The sequence below is a fragment of the Pan paniscus genome, chromosome 2, assembly GCF_029289425.2.
Source record: "Pan paniscus chromosome 2, NHGRI_mPanPan1-v2.0_pri, whole genome shotgun sequence".
Taxonomy (NCBI): domain Eukaryota; kingdom Metazoa; phylum Chordata; class Mammalia; order Primates; family Hominidae; genus Pan; species Pan paniscus.
The window spans coordinates 108,919,008-108,938,101 of NC_085926.1; the positions used below are offsets into that span (position 1 = coordinate 108,919,008).

At 38.8% G+C, this 19,094-nt stretch overlaps 1 protein-coding gene across 3 annotated transcripts in view; it reads right to left on the bottom strand.

Moving 5' to 3' along the window:
• Nucleotides 1-19,094, bottom strand: part of LOC100996032 (uncharacterized) — a 426,340-nt gene that overhangs the window by 272,658 nt on the left and 134,588 nt on the right. Inside the window, exon 2 of one of the 3 annotated variants that reach the window (XM_055110266.2) lies at nucleotides 15,742-15,864. The exons of the other annotated variants lie outside the window; for them this stretch is intronic. The gene's annotated coding sequence lies outside the window, so the exon portion shown is untranslated. The remainder of the gene's footprint in view (nucleotides 1-15,741; nucleotides 15,865-19,094) is intronic. 3 annotated transcript variants of the gene reach the window in all.

The following is a 19,094-nucleotide window of genomic DNA, read 5'->3' on the forward strand; positions in this document are numbered from 1 at the left end:
GTTATTTAGCAATGTGCCCAAAGTCACATAGCTATTAAATGATAGAGAGGGATTCACAGTGAGGGAGTTTGACCTGGAGTCTGAGATATTACCCTCTACAAGACACTGAAAGGAAGACACTAAGAAAGGAAATGGGAAACTTGAAAAAAGGCTTTATTAAATGTGCATGTTGAATTTTTAAAATATAAGTCATGAGTCCTTTGCATGCACAGTAAAATGTGGAGGTTTGTAAATGATAGTATTCGGATTCAGGCAGGAACTATGTTGAAGTTCACTTTTCTGTCTTTCATGAATAATTATGAAAAGGGTGTACTAACCAAATAAATAATTTCAACATGATTACAAAGAGAATAACATTTTAATGCACTTAGCAGAAGCAATTTACATGCATACAATTAATGTGCTAATTTCAGTGATCTTTAGCTATTCATTAAAACAGGCCTGGCAGGTCCTGTACTTGGCAACACTTTGTTAGTCATTTCCTGCTATTACTTTATATACTCAAAAGTAATCAGTCATCTATAATTTAAGAGTTTTCACTAATTAAATAGCCCTTTTTCTAATTATGTCCAAATTAGAGAGGTTAGTGTGTGGATAAATATGTTTGTGTTTGGTTCATGTATTCAGAGATGGTGATTTCTCTGCATGTGGCAACAAAGACCAACATGTGATCAATAGTCTTTAACACAGAGCACAGAGGAATGTTACAGTGAGCAAGAAGGACCTTTTGACTTAAAATCTGAGCAGTAGAGAAAAAGTATTGCCATTGAGATGCGCTTTATGTTCAGCCTTGTAAACCTAGCAAGGTCTGGATTTGTTGCCCTTCAGGGAATAATACGAGGATCATCTGTTTTTTCAGGCCTTTGCCCAAGAGATGAAATGGAATGAAGGTTCAGGGAGAAAAGGAGTTAAAGGTTGTGTTTGCAGGAATGCGTTTGCTGACATTGATCTATGGGTAATTTGGTGATTGTAGGTTTATTCACAAAGGGGGTTCAAAAAACAGATCAATAATAAAGCAATGGTGAAGATGCTGAAGAAAAGGTGATTAATGAAAAATATGGTGAAGGTGCAATCTGCCATGTAGTATGAATGCTCCTTCATTCAGCACCCTATAAATAAATATGCATCAGATAGAACGAGAACATTCCCTTGGAATATCGTTAGAGCCAGGCACAACCTCATCAGAGCCCATGCTTCAAAGAGCAGTTCCTCATGTCCATGGAAGCAAGTTTAAATTCTCTTGTGTAAACTCTGTAAGCAGTTCCACTCTTGCATTATGCATGATTCTGACATCTTGTAACATGAGCAGTGTTCTAAAAGTGATTTCCAATTTTATTTCATGTGTTATGTTTTAATGATGCTATTTAGGTTAGCATTTTACTTTGGCCACCTAGTATCTTGTTACATTTCCTCATATAGCATTTAATTACAGTAGCAGTACTATAACTTAATACTATATAGATAGACAAGGATTTAGTGTAGCCTTAAAAGAATTTGTTGCCTTTAAAGCCAATGCTTTGTTCTGTCATTTTTATTGTACTGATTTAATATGTAATGATAAGTGTTAGGCAGGATCCCAGCTCCTTATACCAGGGAACTGATAATGAGTCGTGCTAAAGTGAATACCAAAATCTAAGACAACTAAATGTTACAGTGGGTTATGTGTCTTTCCTAGGATAACAACACTCATGTTCTTAAATACAAAACTCCAAGAGGAATTAATCCTCGGTAATCTTGTGATGAAGCAGAAAGCTTCACTTGTCCCATTCTTGGATATCTGTTATCATCTGTTGCAGAAATCCAGGCTTTTCTCCCTATTGACCCCTGCCCTCAAGAAAGGATTTGAAATTAGGCTTTAGCACCTAGAAAATATCATGTCAGAGAACTTACTCTCCTTATTTCATATGTATCTAAGTCTTATTATTTTGAAATACCAGTTTCCCATTTAAATTATTTAATTAGCTAGTCGTCATGGGTAGTACCTGGGTAGCAAAAATGCAGTTTTCTTTCAGATCTCTCTATTTTTTAAAGATCCAGGTAGAGACCATATCTACACTGCATGAAGGATAAAATTAAATGTTTTCAATTAAAGTCTTAATTTGGTCCATGAGTCAGAGAATTGAGGAATAAAATAACTATTTTTAAAAATTGTTATTTATTATTGTTATACTTTAAGTTTTAGGGTACATGTGCACAATGTGCAAGTTAGTTACATATGTATACATGTGCCATGCTGGTGTGCTGCACCCAGTAACTCGTCATCTAGCATTAGGTATATCTCCCAATGCTATCCCTCCCCCCTCCCCCCACCCCACAACAGTCCCCAGAGTGTGACGTTCCCCTTCCTGTGTCCATGTGTTCTCATTGTTCAATTCCCACCTATGAGTGAGAATATGCGGTGTTTGGTTTTTTGTTCTTGCGATAGTTTACTGAGAATGATGATTTCCAATTTCATCCATGTCCCTACAAAGGACATGAACTCATCATTTTTTATGGCTGCATAGTATTCCATGGTGTATATGTGCCACATTTTCTTAATCCAGTCTATCATTGTTGGACATTTGGGTTGGTTCCAAGTCTTTGCTATTGTGAATAATGCCACAATAAACATACGTGTGCATGTGTCTTTATAGCAGCATGATTTATAGTCCTTTGGGTATATACCCAGTAATGGGATGGCTGGGTCAAATGGTATTTCTAGTTCTAGATCCCTGAGGAATCGCCACACTGACTTCCACAATGGTTGAACTAGTTTACAGTCCCATCAACAGTGTAAAAGTGTTCCTATTTCTCCACATCCTCTCCAGCACCTGTTGTTTCCTGATTTTTTAATGATTGCCATTCTAACTGGTGTGAGATGGTATCTCATTGTGGTTTTGATTTGCATTTCTCTGATGGCCAGTGATGGTGATCATTTTTTCATGTGTTTTTTGGCTGCATAAATGTCTTCTTTTGAGAAGTGTCTGTTCATGTCCTTTGCCCACTTTTTGATGGGGTTGTTTGTTTTTTCTTGTAAATTTGTTTGAGTTCATTGTAGATTCTGGAAATTAGCCCTTTGCCAGATGAGTAGGTTGCGAAAATTTTCTCCCATTTTGTAGGTTGCCTGTTCACTCTGATGGTAGTTTCTTTTGCTGTGCAGAAGCTCTTTAGTTTAATTAGATCCCATTTGTCAATTTTGACTTTTATTGCCATTGCTTTTGGTGTTTTAGACATGAAGTCCTTGCCCATGCCTATGTCCTGAATGGTAATGCCTAGGTTTTTTTCTAGGGTTTTTATGGTTTTAGGTCTAACGTTTAAGTCTTTAATCCATCTTGAATTGATTTTTGTATAAGGTGTACGGAAGGGATCCAGTTTCAGCTTTCTACATAGGGCTAGCTAGTTTTCCCAGCACCGTTTATTAAACAGGGAATCCTTTCCCCAATGCTTGTTTTTCTCAGGTTTGTCAAAGATCAGATAGTTGTAGATATGTGGCGTTATTTCTGAGGGCTCTGTTCTGTTCCATTGATCTATATCTCTGTTTTGGTACCAGTACCATGCTGTTTTGGTTACTGTAGCCTTGTAGTATAGTTTGAAGTCAGGTAGTGTGATGCCTCCAGCTTTGTTCTTTTGGCTTAGGATTGACTTGGCAATGTGGGCTCTTTTTTGGTTCCATATGAACTTTAAAGTAGTTTTTTCCAATTCTGTGAAGAAAGTCATTGGTAGCTTGATGGGGATGGCATTGAATCTGTAAATTACCTTGGGCAGTATGGCCATTTTCAAGATATTGATTCTTCCTACCCATGAGCATGGAATGTTCTTCCGTTTGTTTGTATCCTCTTTTATTTCCTTGAGCAGTGGTCTGTAGTTCTCCTTGAAGAGGTCCTTCACATCCCTTGTAAGTTGGATTCCTAGGTATTTTATTCTCTTTGACGCAATTGTGAATGGGAGTTCACTCATGATTTGGCTCTCTGTTTGTCTGTTGTTGGTGTATAAGAATGCTTGTGATTTTTGTACATTGATTTTGTATCTTGAGACTTTGCTGAAGTTGCTTATCAGCTTAAGGAGATTTTGGGCTGAGACAATGGGGTTTTCTAGATATACAATCATGTCATCTGCAAACAGGGACAATTTGACTTCCTCTTTTCCTAAATGAATACCCTTTATTTCCTTCTCCTGCCTAATTGCCCTGGCCAGAACTTCCAACACTATGTTGAATAGGAGTGGTGAGAGAGGGCATCCTTGTCTTGTGCCAGTTTTCAAAGGGAATGCTTCTAGTTTTTGCCCATTCAGTATGATGTTGGCCGTGGGTCTGTTGTAGATAGCTCTTATTATTTTGAAATACGTCCCATCAATACCTAATTTATTGAGAGTTTTTAGCATGAAGGATTGTTGAATTTTGTCAAAGGTCTTTTCTGCATCTATTGAGATAATCATGTGGTTTTTGTCTTTGGTTCTGTTTATATGCTGGATTACATTTATTGATTTGTGTGTATTGAACCAGCCTTGCATCCCAGGGATGAAGCCCACTTGATCATGGTGGATAAGCTTTTTGATGTGCTGCTGGATTAGGTTTGCCAGTATTTTATTGAGGATTTTTGTATCAATGTTCATCAAGGATATTGGTCTAAAATTCTCTTTTTTGGTTGTGTCTCTGCCCGGCTTTGGTATCAGGATGATGCTGGCCTCATAAAATGAGTTAGGGAGGATTCCCTCTTTTTCTATTGATTGGAATAGTTTCAGAAGGAATGGTACCAGTTCCTCCTTGTATCTCTGGTAGAATTCGGCTGTGAATCCATCTGGTCCTGGACTCTTTTTGGTTGGTAAGTTATTGATTATTGCCACAATTTCAGAGCCTGTTAGTGGTCTATTCAGAGATTCAACTTCTTCCTGGTTTAGTCTTGGGAGAGTGTATGTGTCCAGGAATTTATCCATTTCTTCTAGATTTTTTAGTTTATTTGCGTAGAGGTGTTTGTAGTATTCTCTGATGGTAGTTTGTATGTCTGTGGGATCGGTGGTGATATCCCCTTTATCATTTTTTATTGCGTCTATTTGATTCTTCTCTCTTTTTTTCTTTATTTGTCTTGCTAGCGGTTTATCAATTTTGTTGATCCTTTCAAAAAACCAGCTCCTGGATTCATTAATTTTTTGAAGGGTTTTTTGTGTCTCTATTTCCTTCAGTTCTGCTCTGATTTTAGTTATTTCTTGCCTTCTGCTAGCTTTTGAATGTGCTTGCTCTTGCTTTTCTAGTTCTTTTAATTGTGATGTTAGGGTGTCCATTTTGGATCTTTCCTGCTTTCTCTTGTGGGCATTTAGTGCTATAAATTTCCCTCTACACACTGCTTTGAATGCATCCCAGAGATTCTGGTATGTTGTGTCTTTGTTCTCATTGGTTTCAAAGAACATCTTTATTTCTGCCTTCATTTTGTTATGTACCCAGTAGTCATTCAGGAGCAGGTTGTTCAGTTTCCATGTAGTTGAGCGGTTTTGAGTGAGATTCTTAATCCTGAGTTCTAGTTTGATTGCACTGTGGTCTGAGAGATAGTTTGTTATAATTTCTTTCTTTTACATTTGCTGAGGAGAGCTTTACTTCCAAGTATGTGGTCAATTTTGGAATAGGTGTGGTGTGGTGCTGAAAAGAATGTGTATTCTGTTGATTTGGTGTGGAGAGTTCTGTAGATGTCTATTAGGTCCGCTTGGTGCAGAGCTGAGTTCAATTCCTGGGTATCCTTGTTGACTTTCAGTCTCATTTCTGTCTAATGTTGACAGTGGGGTGTTAAAGTCTCCCATTATTAATGTGTGGGAGTCTAAGTCTCTTTGTAGGTCACTCAGGACTTGCTTTATGAATCTGGGTGCTCCTGTATTGGGTGCATATATATTTAGCATAGTTAGCTCTTCTTGTTGAATTGATCCCTTTACCATTATGTAATGGCCTTCTTTGTCTCTTTTGATCTTTGTTGTTTAAAGTCTGTTTTATCAGAGACTAGGATTGCAACCCCTGCCTTTTTTTGTTTTCCATTTGCTTGGTAGATCTTCCTCCATCCTTTTATTTTGAGCCTATGTGTGTCTCTGCACGTGAGATGGGTTTCCTGAATACAGCACACTGATGGGTCTTGAGTCTTTATCCAATTTGCCAGTCTGTGTCTTTTAATTGGAGCATTTAGTCCATTTACATTTAAAGTTAATATTGTTATGTGTGAATCTGATCCTGTCATTATGATGTTAGCTGGTTATTTTGCTCGTTAGTTGATGCAGTTTCTTCCTAGTCTCGATGGTCTTTACATTTTGGCATGATTTTGCAGTGGCTTGTACCGGTTGTGCCTTTCCATGTTTAGCGCTTCCTTCAGGAGCTCTTTTAGGGCAGGCCTGGTGGTGACAAAATCTCCCAGCATTTGCTTGTCTGTAAAGTATTTTATTTCTCCTTCACTTATGAAGCTTAGTTTGGCTGGATATGAAATTCTGGGTTTAAAATTCTTTTCTTTAAGAATGTTGAATATTGGCCCCCACTCTCTTCTGGCTTGTAGAGTTTCTGCCGAGAGATCTGCTGTTAGTCTGACTGGCTTCCCTTTGAGGGTAACCCGACCTTTCTCTCTGGCTGCCCTTAACATTTTTTCCTTCATTTCAACTTTGGTGAATCTGACAATTATGTGTCTTGGAGTTGCTCTTCTCGAGGAGTATCTTTGTGGCATTCTCTGTATTTCCTGAATCTGAATGTTGGCCTGCCTTGCTAGATTGGGGAAGTTCTCCTGGATAATATCCTGCAGAGTGTTTTCCAACTTGGTTCCATTCTCCCCGTCACTTTCAGGTACACCAATCAGACGTAGATTTGGTCTTTTCACATAGTCCCATATTTCTTGGAGGCTTTGTTCATTTCTTTTTATTCTTTTTTCTCTAAACTTCCCTTCTCGCTTCATTTCATTCATTTCATCTTCCGTCGCTGATACCCTTTCTTCCAGTTGATCGCATCGGCTCCTGAGGCTTCTGCATTCTTCATGTAGTTCTCGAGCCTTGGTTTTCAGCTCCATCAGCCCCTTTAAGCACTTCTCTGTATTCGTTATTCTAGTTATACATTCTTCTAAATTTTTTTCAAAGTTTTCAACTTCTTTGCCTTTGGTTTGAATGTTGTCCCATAGCTCAGAGTAATTTGATCGTCTGAAGCCTTCTTCTCTCAGTTCGTCAAAGTCATTCTCCATCCAGCTTTGTTCCATTTCTGGTGAGGAACTGCGTTCCTCTGGAGGAGGAGAGGCGCTCTGCTTTTTAGAGTTTCCAGTTTTTCTGTTCTGTTTTTCCCCATCTTTGTGGTTTTATCTACTTTTGGTCTTTGATGACGGTGATGTACAGATGGGTTTTTGGTGTGGACGTCCTTTCTGTTTGTTAGTTTTCCTTCTAACAGACAGGACCCTCAGCTGCAGGTCTGTTGGAGTACCCGGCCCTGTAAGGTGTCAGTCTGCCCCTGCTGGGGGGTGCCTTGGGGGTTAGGCTGCTCGGGGGTCAGGGGTCAGGGACCCAGCAGTCTGCCCGTTCTCAGATCTCTAGCTGCGTGCTGGGAGAACCACTGCTCTCTTCAACGCTGTCAGACAGGGACATTTAAGTCTGCAGAGGTTACTGCTGTCTTTTTGTTTGTCTGTGCCCTGCCCCCAGAGGTGGAGCCTACAGAGGCAGGCAGGCCTCCTTGAGCTGTGGTGGGCTCCACCAAGTTGGAGCTTCTGGGCTGCTTTGTTTACCTAAGCAAGCCTGGGCAATGGTGGGCGCCCCTCCCCCAGCCTCACTGCCCTCTTGTAGTTTGATCTCAGACTGCTGCGCTAGCAATCAGCGAGACTCCGTGGGCGTAGGACCCTCCGAGCCAGGTGCGGGATATAATCTCCTGGTGCCCCGTTTTTTAAGCCCATGGGAAAAGCGCAGTATTCGGGTGGGAGTGACCCTATTTTCCAGGTGCCATCTGTCACCCGTTTCTTTGACTAGGAAAGGGAACTCCCTGACCCCTTGCGTTTCCGGAGTGAGGCATTGCCTCACCCTGCTTCGGCTCATGCATGGTGCACGCACCCACTGACCTGCGCCCACTGTCTGGCACTCCCTAGTGAGATGAACCCGGTACCTCAGATGGAAATGCAGAAATCACCTTCTGCGTCGCTCACGCTGGGAGCTGTAGACGGGCGCTGTTCCTATTCGGCCATGATGGCTCCTCCCCTAAAATAACTATTTTTAAACTTACTATAGGAGGTAATCTAAGCATCTTTACTGATAACCAAATGATTACATATGTTACTCTCCCTGGACTATAATTGATACATCTAAGAAAAAATATTTATGTGGAATATGTGTTATGTATGTAATATACTGTATGAAAAGCAACTGCTATATGCCAACTGCTTTACATACATTATTTCAATCAAAAACTCTGCATACAATCTTGCCTTGGACAAAACTGTACAGATGAGCAGGCAGAAGTCAGGGCTGAAATCCAGTTAGGTTCTCTTTGCCAAGTCTGATAAGAGACATGGGCAATGTTAGCCCTAACAAATGAATGCTTTTTCCTAATTGGCTCCCTCAGAGAGGGCACTTTTTTCTAATTCACTGTGTGAGCTAGTATTAGCCCTGATCTCATTCCATACTCAGAACAACACCTCAAAGAATATATGTTTATAGGTAAAGAACACAAGAGCTAGAGGGGTTAAATCACCCACCTATTGAGATGCATCAGAACTTGAAATTAGATTTGTCTGCTTTTAAGTACCATGCTTCCTCCCAAAAAAAAGGGAAAGTGGGAGGAAACTCACTTATGTCCTTTGTTGATGTATATGTAGCCCAACTGTTTGCAGCATTGTGCTAACAAAACTACAAAGCCATCAGGTTTAGTTAAAGGCAGTGAACTACATTTTGTGTTAAGTTATAACTGTATTCTATGCATGGTGTGCTTCCAGATGCAAAACAATGAGAGGAAGGAGTCTGACAGTGGTTCTCAAACTTTAGTGGGCTTCAGAATCATTTTGGAGGGCTTGTTAAACAGAGATCACTGGACCCCCAGCACAGAGTTTCTGACTCAATAGGTCAAGAATTCACCTGAAAATCTGCATTGCTAACAAGTGTCCAGGTGATGCCCATACTGCTCATCCAGAGACTATACTGGCATAGTTTAAAGGATCTATCCATTAAAAAGAAACAAACCAGCCAACCAATCAAACAAACAAACAAAAACCTCAAATTAAAACTAAAGAAAAGCTACTAGTCTGCAAGTGGGTAAGGAGTGCTGTCTAAGAACATAAAAGCAGCTTGGGTTTTGTGTCTCATTTTTCCCTTCAATCAAGTGAATCAGCTTGCAAGATTATAATGGTATACAGAGCTTTCAATTTACAGCCAAATTGTATTAAAGATTAAAACAACAATAAAGGATAATAAGATCAATCTGACAAGATTTGGCGTTAGATGCCCTGCTTAATATTTTCATCTTTGCGAGAAGATACTGCTGGAAATGTCAGAAAACAAATAGAGAATCAGAGGCCTGCCCTATTAATTGCATATTTATTCTTATCCTGCCCTCATTTTTCATATATGGACAATCACAGTTAATCACAAAGCATTTCTCTCGGGATCCTTTGTGAAGTGTGAAATAAATATTCCAATAAAATGTTTAGTAGAGTGTGTCTGGTTTCCAATTAAAGAAACATACTTGTATAATATCATGAATTCCTTCCACAAAACATTTCCTCTGTGTAGAAACACTTCACAATACATTTTAAAATAACCCTATTGTCAGGATAACTTAACAGCAGAGTGCCTGGTGAGTCCCCCTACCCTTACTTCCCCCAACACTCCCTAAGGAATAGTCTACACAGAATAACTTGATCTTGTCTGTATATGCAGTCAGCCAGTGTGGTTTGAAAACACTGTTAGTCATCCTACTAATGAATATGTATCACCCCATAATCAATACGGCTAGCACACCACTAGAGTGATCGCATAAACCAATTCTGTCAAAACATACCGAATGATTACCTATGGCCGCCATCTATCCATGGAGTATCCAGAATAGACTTGGACTTGTTTTTTTTTCTGTTTTCACCCCATTTCCTTTTGTCCCTTCTGTGCTTTTAATCTTCCTTTAAAGAATCCCAATCTCTCTCTTAGTAACATGGAAAAAACACAATGAGGCAATCCATTTTCTGAATGGTGGAACCATACATTCACAGCATTTAATTGGAGCTAATTTAAGAGGGTTTTCTTAGTCTTTAGGACAAAATCCCTCAAGGGAAATAGTGATGCAATTGTTTGATGTCTTTCACTTGGTTTGTTGGCTCACCTTTGGTGTTCTTAGTTATGTCTGGAAAAAAATCAGACGGGTGGGCTTGTCTTGATTCTCATGGAAGCAGCATTGTCCTGACAGTCTGATCACTGTTCTAGAAATCAAGTTTTTCCAGCTCCAAGTTACTGACAAGTCTGTCTCCAGCTTTAAGGACAGCCTTGCTTAGAGAGCTATTTTCTTTGAAGTGGATGTCAAACTAACACAGTGATCATACTGTAACAACTAGGTTTTTTTTTTCCTTTATTAAAGCCACAGGTCGCAAGAAGTTATCTGGATTTCATGTGAACTATGAGAAGTGAGAATTTCCAAAGACTTTTTTAAAGGAACAAACTACTAAGAAATTTTTAATTGAAAAAAAAAAAGATAACTGTGGTCATGTGACATGAACCTAAAATTCAATATATCATTTGAGAAACCTCATTAGGAGGCTAAAGTATCTTCCTGTGTATGATAGACCAAAGTCAGAATGGTAATTGACTAGAGTACAGGATTTTAAAAGAATCAGATTTGCCACTTTATCTCAAGTTGTTTTCTCAAGGGACTTTTTAAACTCCTCAATTTTGAAATGAAAACAAGAATAAAAATAATAGTGTAGATGGATGGCTATTGAGGCAGAACTTGAAGTCTTCTAATGAGAAATTATGCATTTTAAAAACTGCCAAATACTTTGACTTTTACCAGTGTAGACATCACTTCACTGTGGGAAGAACCATTTTTAATTAAGTGGATGTAAGACAAATAGGCATCCATTGTTCTGGGGCAAAAGTGTACTAGGCTTCTTTTTAATTTTTCCCCTGCGACTGAAGCTGCTCCACTCTAAATCCCTTAGAATATGAAATTCTAAGAATGCTATGAGGGGGATGGACAAATTTCTAAGATGCTTTCTGGAAAGAAAGTAATAGAAAACCTCACCCCTGTTTCCTTTGAGGTTGCAGGTTATTGAAACACCTTTAGCTGACTGAGGATGATATGGCTGAGGTTAGCTGGAAGTTTAGAATCCCCTGAAAAACTTACCACAAAGAATAGATTCTGGACTACAGAGTCAGGCTGCAGATTATGCCTGGGTTTTCTTAGGCACGGTTTTCTTCCATGGAAAACTTTCCTGAACCAACCACCTTGACACAGTGGGTTTGCCACAAAAAGAAAATAAATAAGTAAGCTGTGTGAGCACATATGTGTTGAGAGTGTGCGTATGTATGTGGCTGCATGATATTGGGTCCACTGTCTGCTGGCAAGGGGTAACCATGGCTGAGGTGACCACTGCTCAGAAGGCTTCCTCTCCCTACTCAGACCTACACCTTTGGAATCTCAGCAGGGCACAGTGAGAAAGCAGCACCATTTTCAACAGCCAACACCTACCCAGTGAAGCCAGAGACTGCAGACAACCAATCAACTGATTTCCTCTTGATGGAATTTGGTTATAATCTCAATTACCCACGGAATCTGAGATAGCCTCTGGATTATTGAGCTCTGCTAGAACAGTGGTATCCTTATAATGCTAAGATGGCTGCTCCAGGTCAAGCTGAATTGAATATTTAAAGAGATATGTCCCCATTTGGTTCTGAGGTTCATAAATGCTAGTGAATCTATGCAAAAATACATCATTTAACATTTATTCCAAGCTTACTGTATGCCAGACACAGCAGCAAGCACTTCACACATATTAACCTTCATCATGTCTTATTCTTATCTTCACCATGTCATGCTTTGACAAAAGATCACACAATCATTAAGTGAAAGGCAAGCATTCAAACTCAGTCCCATCTGATTCAAGATCAGTTTGACAATATAGAAGAAATCAGCTAGTATTATCAATCTCAAATTTCAAATGCTATTATGAAAATCTCTTAGTAAAGAAAATAATAAATAGCTGCAGCCCTGTTCATTTAAGGCGTTAGCTACTTAATCTCTTAAAATCAATCCCCTAGGGAGAGTACTGATTTATTAGAGAAAAATGAATGCAGTACAATATAAACATTACCTTTTCAGAGAATAATTTCTAAGAAATTCTAAGTGAAGATCAGTCAATGATGTTGTTAGTACACTTAATACTTTATCTTTCTATATATTTCACATTGTATAACCCACCCTCCCATATGTAATTTTAATTGCTTTCCATAGGCGGCAATTTGATTGGAATTAAAGTTTAACTTGCCAACTTAAAAAGGTTTATTTCTTATTTTAAAAAAAGAAAAAAAAGAAGAACACTTTGGAAGTATTAGCAATAATCCAAGCAAATACCATTTTCCCCTCCTATTTTCCCACTTCTCTTATTGGTCCCACTATGCTCTCATTCAATCCAAGCTTAAAACCCTGAGGTCACTTCTCTTTCTCCTTCTCCTTTCATATTTATATACACACCAAGGCCTGTGACTTTTTACTTATTTAATTACCCCACATTCTTGAGGTGACTTTTCTTTCTAGATTAAATATTAGCCACCATAAACTCTACTAATGATCACCTCACACAATATACCAAGGCTCTTCTTAAGCCTGCCTATCTTCAGTCTTACCTCCTTGATCCATACCATACAATCCCAAAACTGACTCACCAAACACCATGTATATCAGTTTCAATGGAGCTCTTTTTGACTATTCAAGAATATATTAAATCATTAGCCTAGTATTCAGGAAAACCCACAATGGAGCCCCAACCTGCATTTCTATCTCCCCTTCCACCTCTGTTCTCCTAAACTCATTCCTCTCCCATCTTTCAAAGTTCAACTTAGATCATATTTCCTATAGAAAAATGCTCTGACCATGCCAAATAAAATAGACAGTCCATTGTAAATGCAAGGTGTCTATTCCACTTATTTAGCATAAAATTATTTCATGGAATTACCAGTTTATTTTCCACGTATATATCTTTATTTGAACTAGACTGCAGAAACTTGAGAATAGGAAATACATCATGCATGTTGTTAATTCTTTTTTATTTTTTGAGATGGAGTCTGGCTCTGTTGCCCAGGCTGGAGTGCAGTGGCTCGATCTTGGCTCACTGCAAGCTCTGCCTCTCGGGTTCACACCATTCTGCCTCAGCCTCCCAAGTAGCTGGGACTACAGGTGCCCACCACAACGCCTGGCTAATTTTTGACTCTTCTTAATACATATATATTTATACTCTTAATATTGAGTATAACTTCTGTATTGTATATAAATATACTGTATATAAATATTACTATTTCTGCCTCATAAAGTTCCATTTAACTTATTTTGGGAAACCCAACCCTTCATGAGATTTGTTTCCATGACCTTAAATGAAATAGAGTGATGGCAGCAGTTTGGAACTAGTCAGGTCAAATTTAGCTCCTATTTTAGTTGTTACTTAACATAAAGCTCTCTTTTCAGGGCCTCATGGTGGACTTCTGTTTGTCTCCATGTACAGAGTCTGTAATTGGCATAAATGTTCAGTGTCAACAGATGTGCCAAGTGTCACAATCTGACTTTGTGACTCAAATGGATTTTGCAGCTCATACCACAGAAAAAAAGACTATTTGATGACCAGTGACATCCCTTAAGCTGACAAATCACTTCCTTGTTATCCCTGGCATCTTCCACACCTAGCCCATTGCTAAGTGACAGCTCTAAGGGATGGTGAAAGTTGAAGCAAAAAATGAAAACCAATATAATTGATTTAATTACTGACAGGACTTAGGCAGACTGGAGTTTTCAGCCAGCCATTTTGAGACAGATATAGGATTTTGCTGTTAAAATCAAAAAGCTAAGTCCCATAGCTTTCCCGTGTGGCAGGTTTTAATGCCTAAAAGAAGTTTGAACAGTGGCTCAGATGGTTGCTGGTCACATACACTGTGCCTTATAGTCTTCCTCTTAAATGGGTTAACATCTTCTTTAGCTTAGATGAGTATTATTGATATGAATTCTGCTATGTCACATTAAAAGGGCATAGTAGGGGTTTCACAGCTGAGATCCAAACATACTTTGGAGATGCTGTGGACAAGAGATCTGGCTGCTAGTCTATCTGCCCGAGGCAGTCTGGAACCTCTTGGAAAATAATTCTTTCTAAGCAAAGAAGGAATCAGGCCCAAAGCCTCAGCTGACAAAATCAACATGGTTTCTGTCACGCCATCTCCCCAGGGACTTATATCTGGGTCCGAAGAAGACAGAAGGCTGTGAGTAAAAATTAAACAACATTGGGGTGCAAGTTACTACTACTTTGAAAGAACCTCTAATAAAGGATAGCTCCCAAAATGGAAAAAGTAGTCCCCAGCAGAAGAGGCAGCAGTGTGGGAGACACTAATGTGAGCAATCAGCAACACCTGCACCCAGAGGAGGTCGCAATGCCGTGTAAATGCACCGGCGGCGCCCAGAATACATCACACAGCTTATGATCAGTCTTGTTCATGAGCACATGGCAGTCACCCTTGTTGCCTTCTCAGAAATACCTGAGAAGGGTGATTAAAGGTGTTTAGAGGGCTATAGTCTGGCAATGACCAGTGACAGCAGTGAAATATGGTAAAACTACCAAAATGACCCCATTTTTACTCAGGGTGCAATGGGTGGAAATAATAACAATATAGCTAATGTTTATTGAGTACTCTGAACAGACATTTTTTACTTAGTAGCTTATTTGATCCTCAAGTCAATTCTATGAGAAAGGTACTACTATCCTCTTCATTTTAGAGATGAGAAACCTGAATCCTAAAAAGATGAAGTAATTGGCCCTAAAGCTAGGAGCTGATCAGTAATAGCCTAGATATTTTAATGAAGTTCCAGAGCCTGATGGATAGCCACAAGTAATATAAGCTACTTGCTTGCACTATGGAAGGAGCTAGGAGGGCTTGTTATAAAAGCTAAATACAAATTCTTTGTTTTAATAAAGGCTAAAATTGGTACAGCTGTTTAACATTAGCTAAGTATGTACTACAGCTAAGTAGGGGATAGGACCTCACTCTTAAAATGAGCCAGAAAAATCTCCATAGCCTGGTAAGGAAACATCCCAGAGCAGGCAGCTTGATATACAGCCAGATAGGCTGAGGCCAGTACAGGACTGTTCAGCACTCCTGCAGCTGCTGCCACATTGTCTTTGAGACTCCATGGGAACTGCTCACAGAGGCTGGGAATTCTTTTTTTTGTTTTTTTTTTTGGATATGGAATCTGCTTTGTTGCCCATGCTAGAGTGCAATGGCACTATCTCAGCTCACTCTGCCTCCCGGGTTCAAGCAATTCTCCTGCCTCAGCCTCCCAAGTAGCTGGGATTACAGATGTGTGCCACCATGGCCTGGCTAATTTTTGTATTTCTTGTAGAGATGGGATTTCACCATGTTGGCCAGTCTGGTCTTGAACTCCTGGCCTCAAGTGATCAGCCTGCCTTGGCCTCCCAAAGTTGATGGGATTACAGTCGTGAGTCACAGTGCTCACCTGGGGGGAATTCTTATTCCCTTGATGTGGACAGAGCTGGAGGTAGATACTCTCTGCATATTGGGAAGGCCACTGTTGGTACTTACCTGGGCTAGGCTTAAGGAGACTTTAATTCTTCCTGATTTTTCCTACAAACTTATTTTCTCACTCTAGGTATTAGTTTCCTTTGTTATAAAATGAAAGAGTTGGAACAGCTCACCTCTGAATTTCTGTGTGACAAAGAAATAAAGACTCTGAATTAGAAAACTGGGAAAGCAGTTTTTATATTTTTACTATAAACTTTTAGCAAGAAGGAAGGAAGGAAGGGAGGGAGGGATGGAGGGAGGGGTAGGGGAGGGGAGGGGAGGGGAGGGAGGGAAGGAAGGAAAAGAAAGATTAACACTTCAAAAATAAGCTAATAGAGGCAGGGGTTTAGGATTATAGTGACTCTAGTGACTCTAAGAAAGGTAAAACAGATGACAGAAAGGCGGAGAGCGGGAGAAAGAGAGAAGACATCCCAAAGTTAGCAGCTCCTAGAAAGGGGTGAAAGGTCTTCTCCAGGTTTTAATAGAAATAGATTAAACCTTTCCTTAGTGTGTTAAAACAGCCTGTAGGATATTTTATGGGCCAAGACAAATCACAGCCTTCTCCATTCAAGACCCAATGTACAAAAGAAATGAGGTGGAGAATACCAGGAAGCTTTAAAAGTGACTCTATCTGCTAACAATCAGGGACACGCTTCTTGACCTTGTAAACAATGGAACTTCTGGATTCATCTCCTTTAGAAGCCTTTGTCCCTTAGAATGTTTTAAACTAGGCTAGACAAAGAGTGCACTGTTTTAGAAATGTTCTATATTGTATTAAAGAGCTTATGGTAGAGAATGGTCTGATGGGGATCCCTGGGGTAAAGAACTGGGTGACCTATAACTTCTTTATTCTTGTGGATTTCTGCTATCTTAAACCTTTTGCTGCAAGTATCACATCCCTGAGGAATGGGGAATTGAAATTCAACAGGTGGCTTGGCTGGCTCTTTCCAACAGATGTGGGAGACGCATGCCAAATATTCTGTCACCAACGTCACCTAAATCACATGCATGCGAGCTCGCTCTTGCTCTCTAATAAACACACACATACACACACACACACACTCATCACCTACACACTTTTCTCCTGCCCTGCACTTCTGGCAGGGGACTACAAAGTCAAAGTGAGGAAGAAGGCTTTGCTGCTGTGCAGTGTTTAGAGTTCCCCATTAAGTAAGACACAGGGAGAGGGCCAGTCATACTTCTTATCTCATCGTTGCCCTAACAATGTACCCATTTTAGGATAGAAACCTAAACAAAAAAACAAGGCATCCTACAATGTATCAACAACGTAAGAATAAATTCACTAGGAATAACTCAATTCTCTGATCCTAAATAAAAACAAAAACAAAACAAACTACCAGCTAAACAAACTGAACTGAGATTATGCTACTCTCTGTTACCATTTTAGTGTCATATAGATTCTATAGGCTCCAATCCTAGAAAATGCCTAAAAATGATGCTGGATATAGAAAATTGGGTGGTATGGGGAGAAGAGTGGAAAGAAATCATGTAGCTCCGATTTAGTACATGTCATCATGTTTTTTATTGAATATCTGGTATGCACTGAGCAAAATATTACCCTTGCCCTCAAGGAGCTTTGAGCTCATTAAAAAAAAACTGGACACGTAAATAGCCAATTAAAATGAAACAAAGTACTTTTATTATTGAGGCAAAGCAAGCATGGTAACACATAGGAAGGATTTTGATTGTGAGGTAATGCTTAGGGTAATCAGAGAAAGTTTCACAAATGGAGGAGGTTAAAGAGGAAGAAGAAAATAATTTTTTCTTGCTTAATAGTCTTATCCCCAATTTACAGATTAAAAATTAAAGCTCACAAGAATTTAAAAACTTGCCCAAGATCGCTGAACTGAACTACAACAGACAGTTGTGTACAGACCTCTCTGTGTTGAATGCCATGCCATCATACCAAGGAGACAACTTTGAACTGATCCATCAAGATGTAGAAAGATACAATAGATGGAGATAGAGAGATCAACATGAATAAAGAAACAGGGGAGTAAAAGTGCATTGCAAATTTTGAAATCTAATGAGGTCGAAGCATCAAACACATGGGTGGATACAGAAGATGAGACTGGAAACATTTCAAGTGGCAAATGTAGACACAAAAAGTTCATATCTTAGAAAAATATAAATCATAGTCACTCTCCCAGTTGTCATCTATGTCTCCTCCTCACTCTGATCAATCTTGATTTAAGAAAACTCCACTATATTGAAGGCATATGTGTTAGATACTCAATACTCACTAGATGGCTAAAATTGTTGGGGTTGGCGTTGTTTTTCACAATCAGATGAACAATAAATTGAATATTTTAATATTTAATATTTAAATATTTCTTGAAGAAAGAAAAGGAAGGAGGGAAAAGAAAAGAATAAGAAAATAGAGCCTAAAGAAATCAAATCCATAGATTACTCTCATGCTCTTACAGTCTTCAAAGTACTTGAAATTCATCATGCTCTTACAGTCTTCAAAGCACTTGAAATTCTATCATTGGCACACGTTAACCTACTGATAAAGTTTTAGAAAATGGGGTGGGAGAAAGAAGTCATTTGATATACAAAATTTATACTAAAAATACCAGAAAAATGAATTTCTCTTCAGCTGCGGCCATAAATTCAACTTACATGGAAACTTCATCAAATTTGCCCTAATTTCCAGGCTTCTCAAAATACTTTATCTCATGACTCAATTTATTCTCAGGCTATGATTATACCAAGTATGTACTAAGTATACACAAGATGTACATTTAGTTATAATATGATTATTGTAGTCAAATATACACTATATGTTAAAAATCATTATATATATGATAATCAAATATTAACAAATAATAACTCAACAAATACCCAATTTTTCCTTTTCAGAGACTAATTTTCTAAATATATGTTCCTTAGTATTACTTCATTATTTCTAGAATATGTATGTTCTTGATTGTATGCCTTACCATCTCTATTAAATATCAAACAAAATTGTTTTCCATATTTCCCTGCCAAGTCAAGAGAAATCCAGAAATTTACTAGGTTTCTATTGACACAGTAAATGTAAGATAGAAATCTAAAGGTTCTTAACATTGTTTATGCTGAAAATGTACCAAATTCTATTCTCAAAAGACACTGACCTGTAAAAAGTATTTGTCTTGCTTTGGTAAATACAAGCCCTATGTAAATGGATATCTCAACTTGAACTGAAGATTGCTTTGTTCTAATCAGAACTGATGTATCAGATCACTTCAATAGTGTCTTTGTTTCAAAGAAGAATCATCCATTCCCCAGATTTCTATTGCAGTATATGGTACCTCACTAAACTCAAAACGAATAAAGAAAACACAGTAATGTGTCACGTAACGACAGGGTTA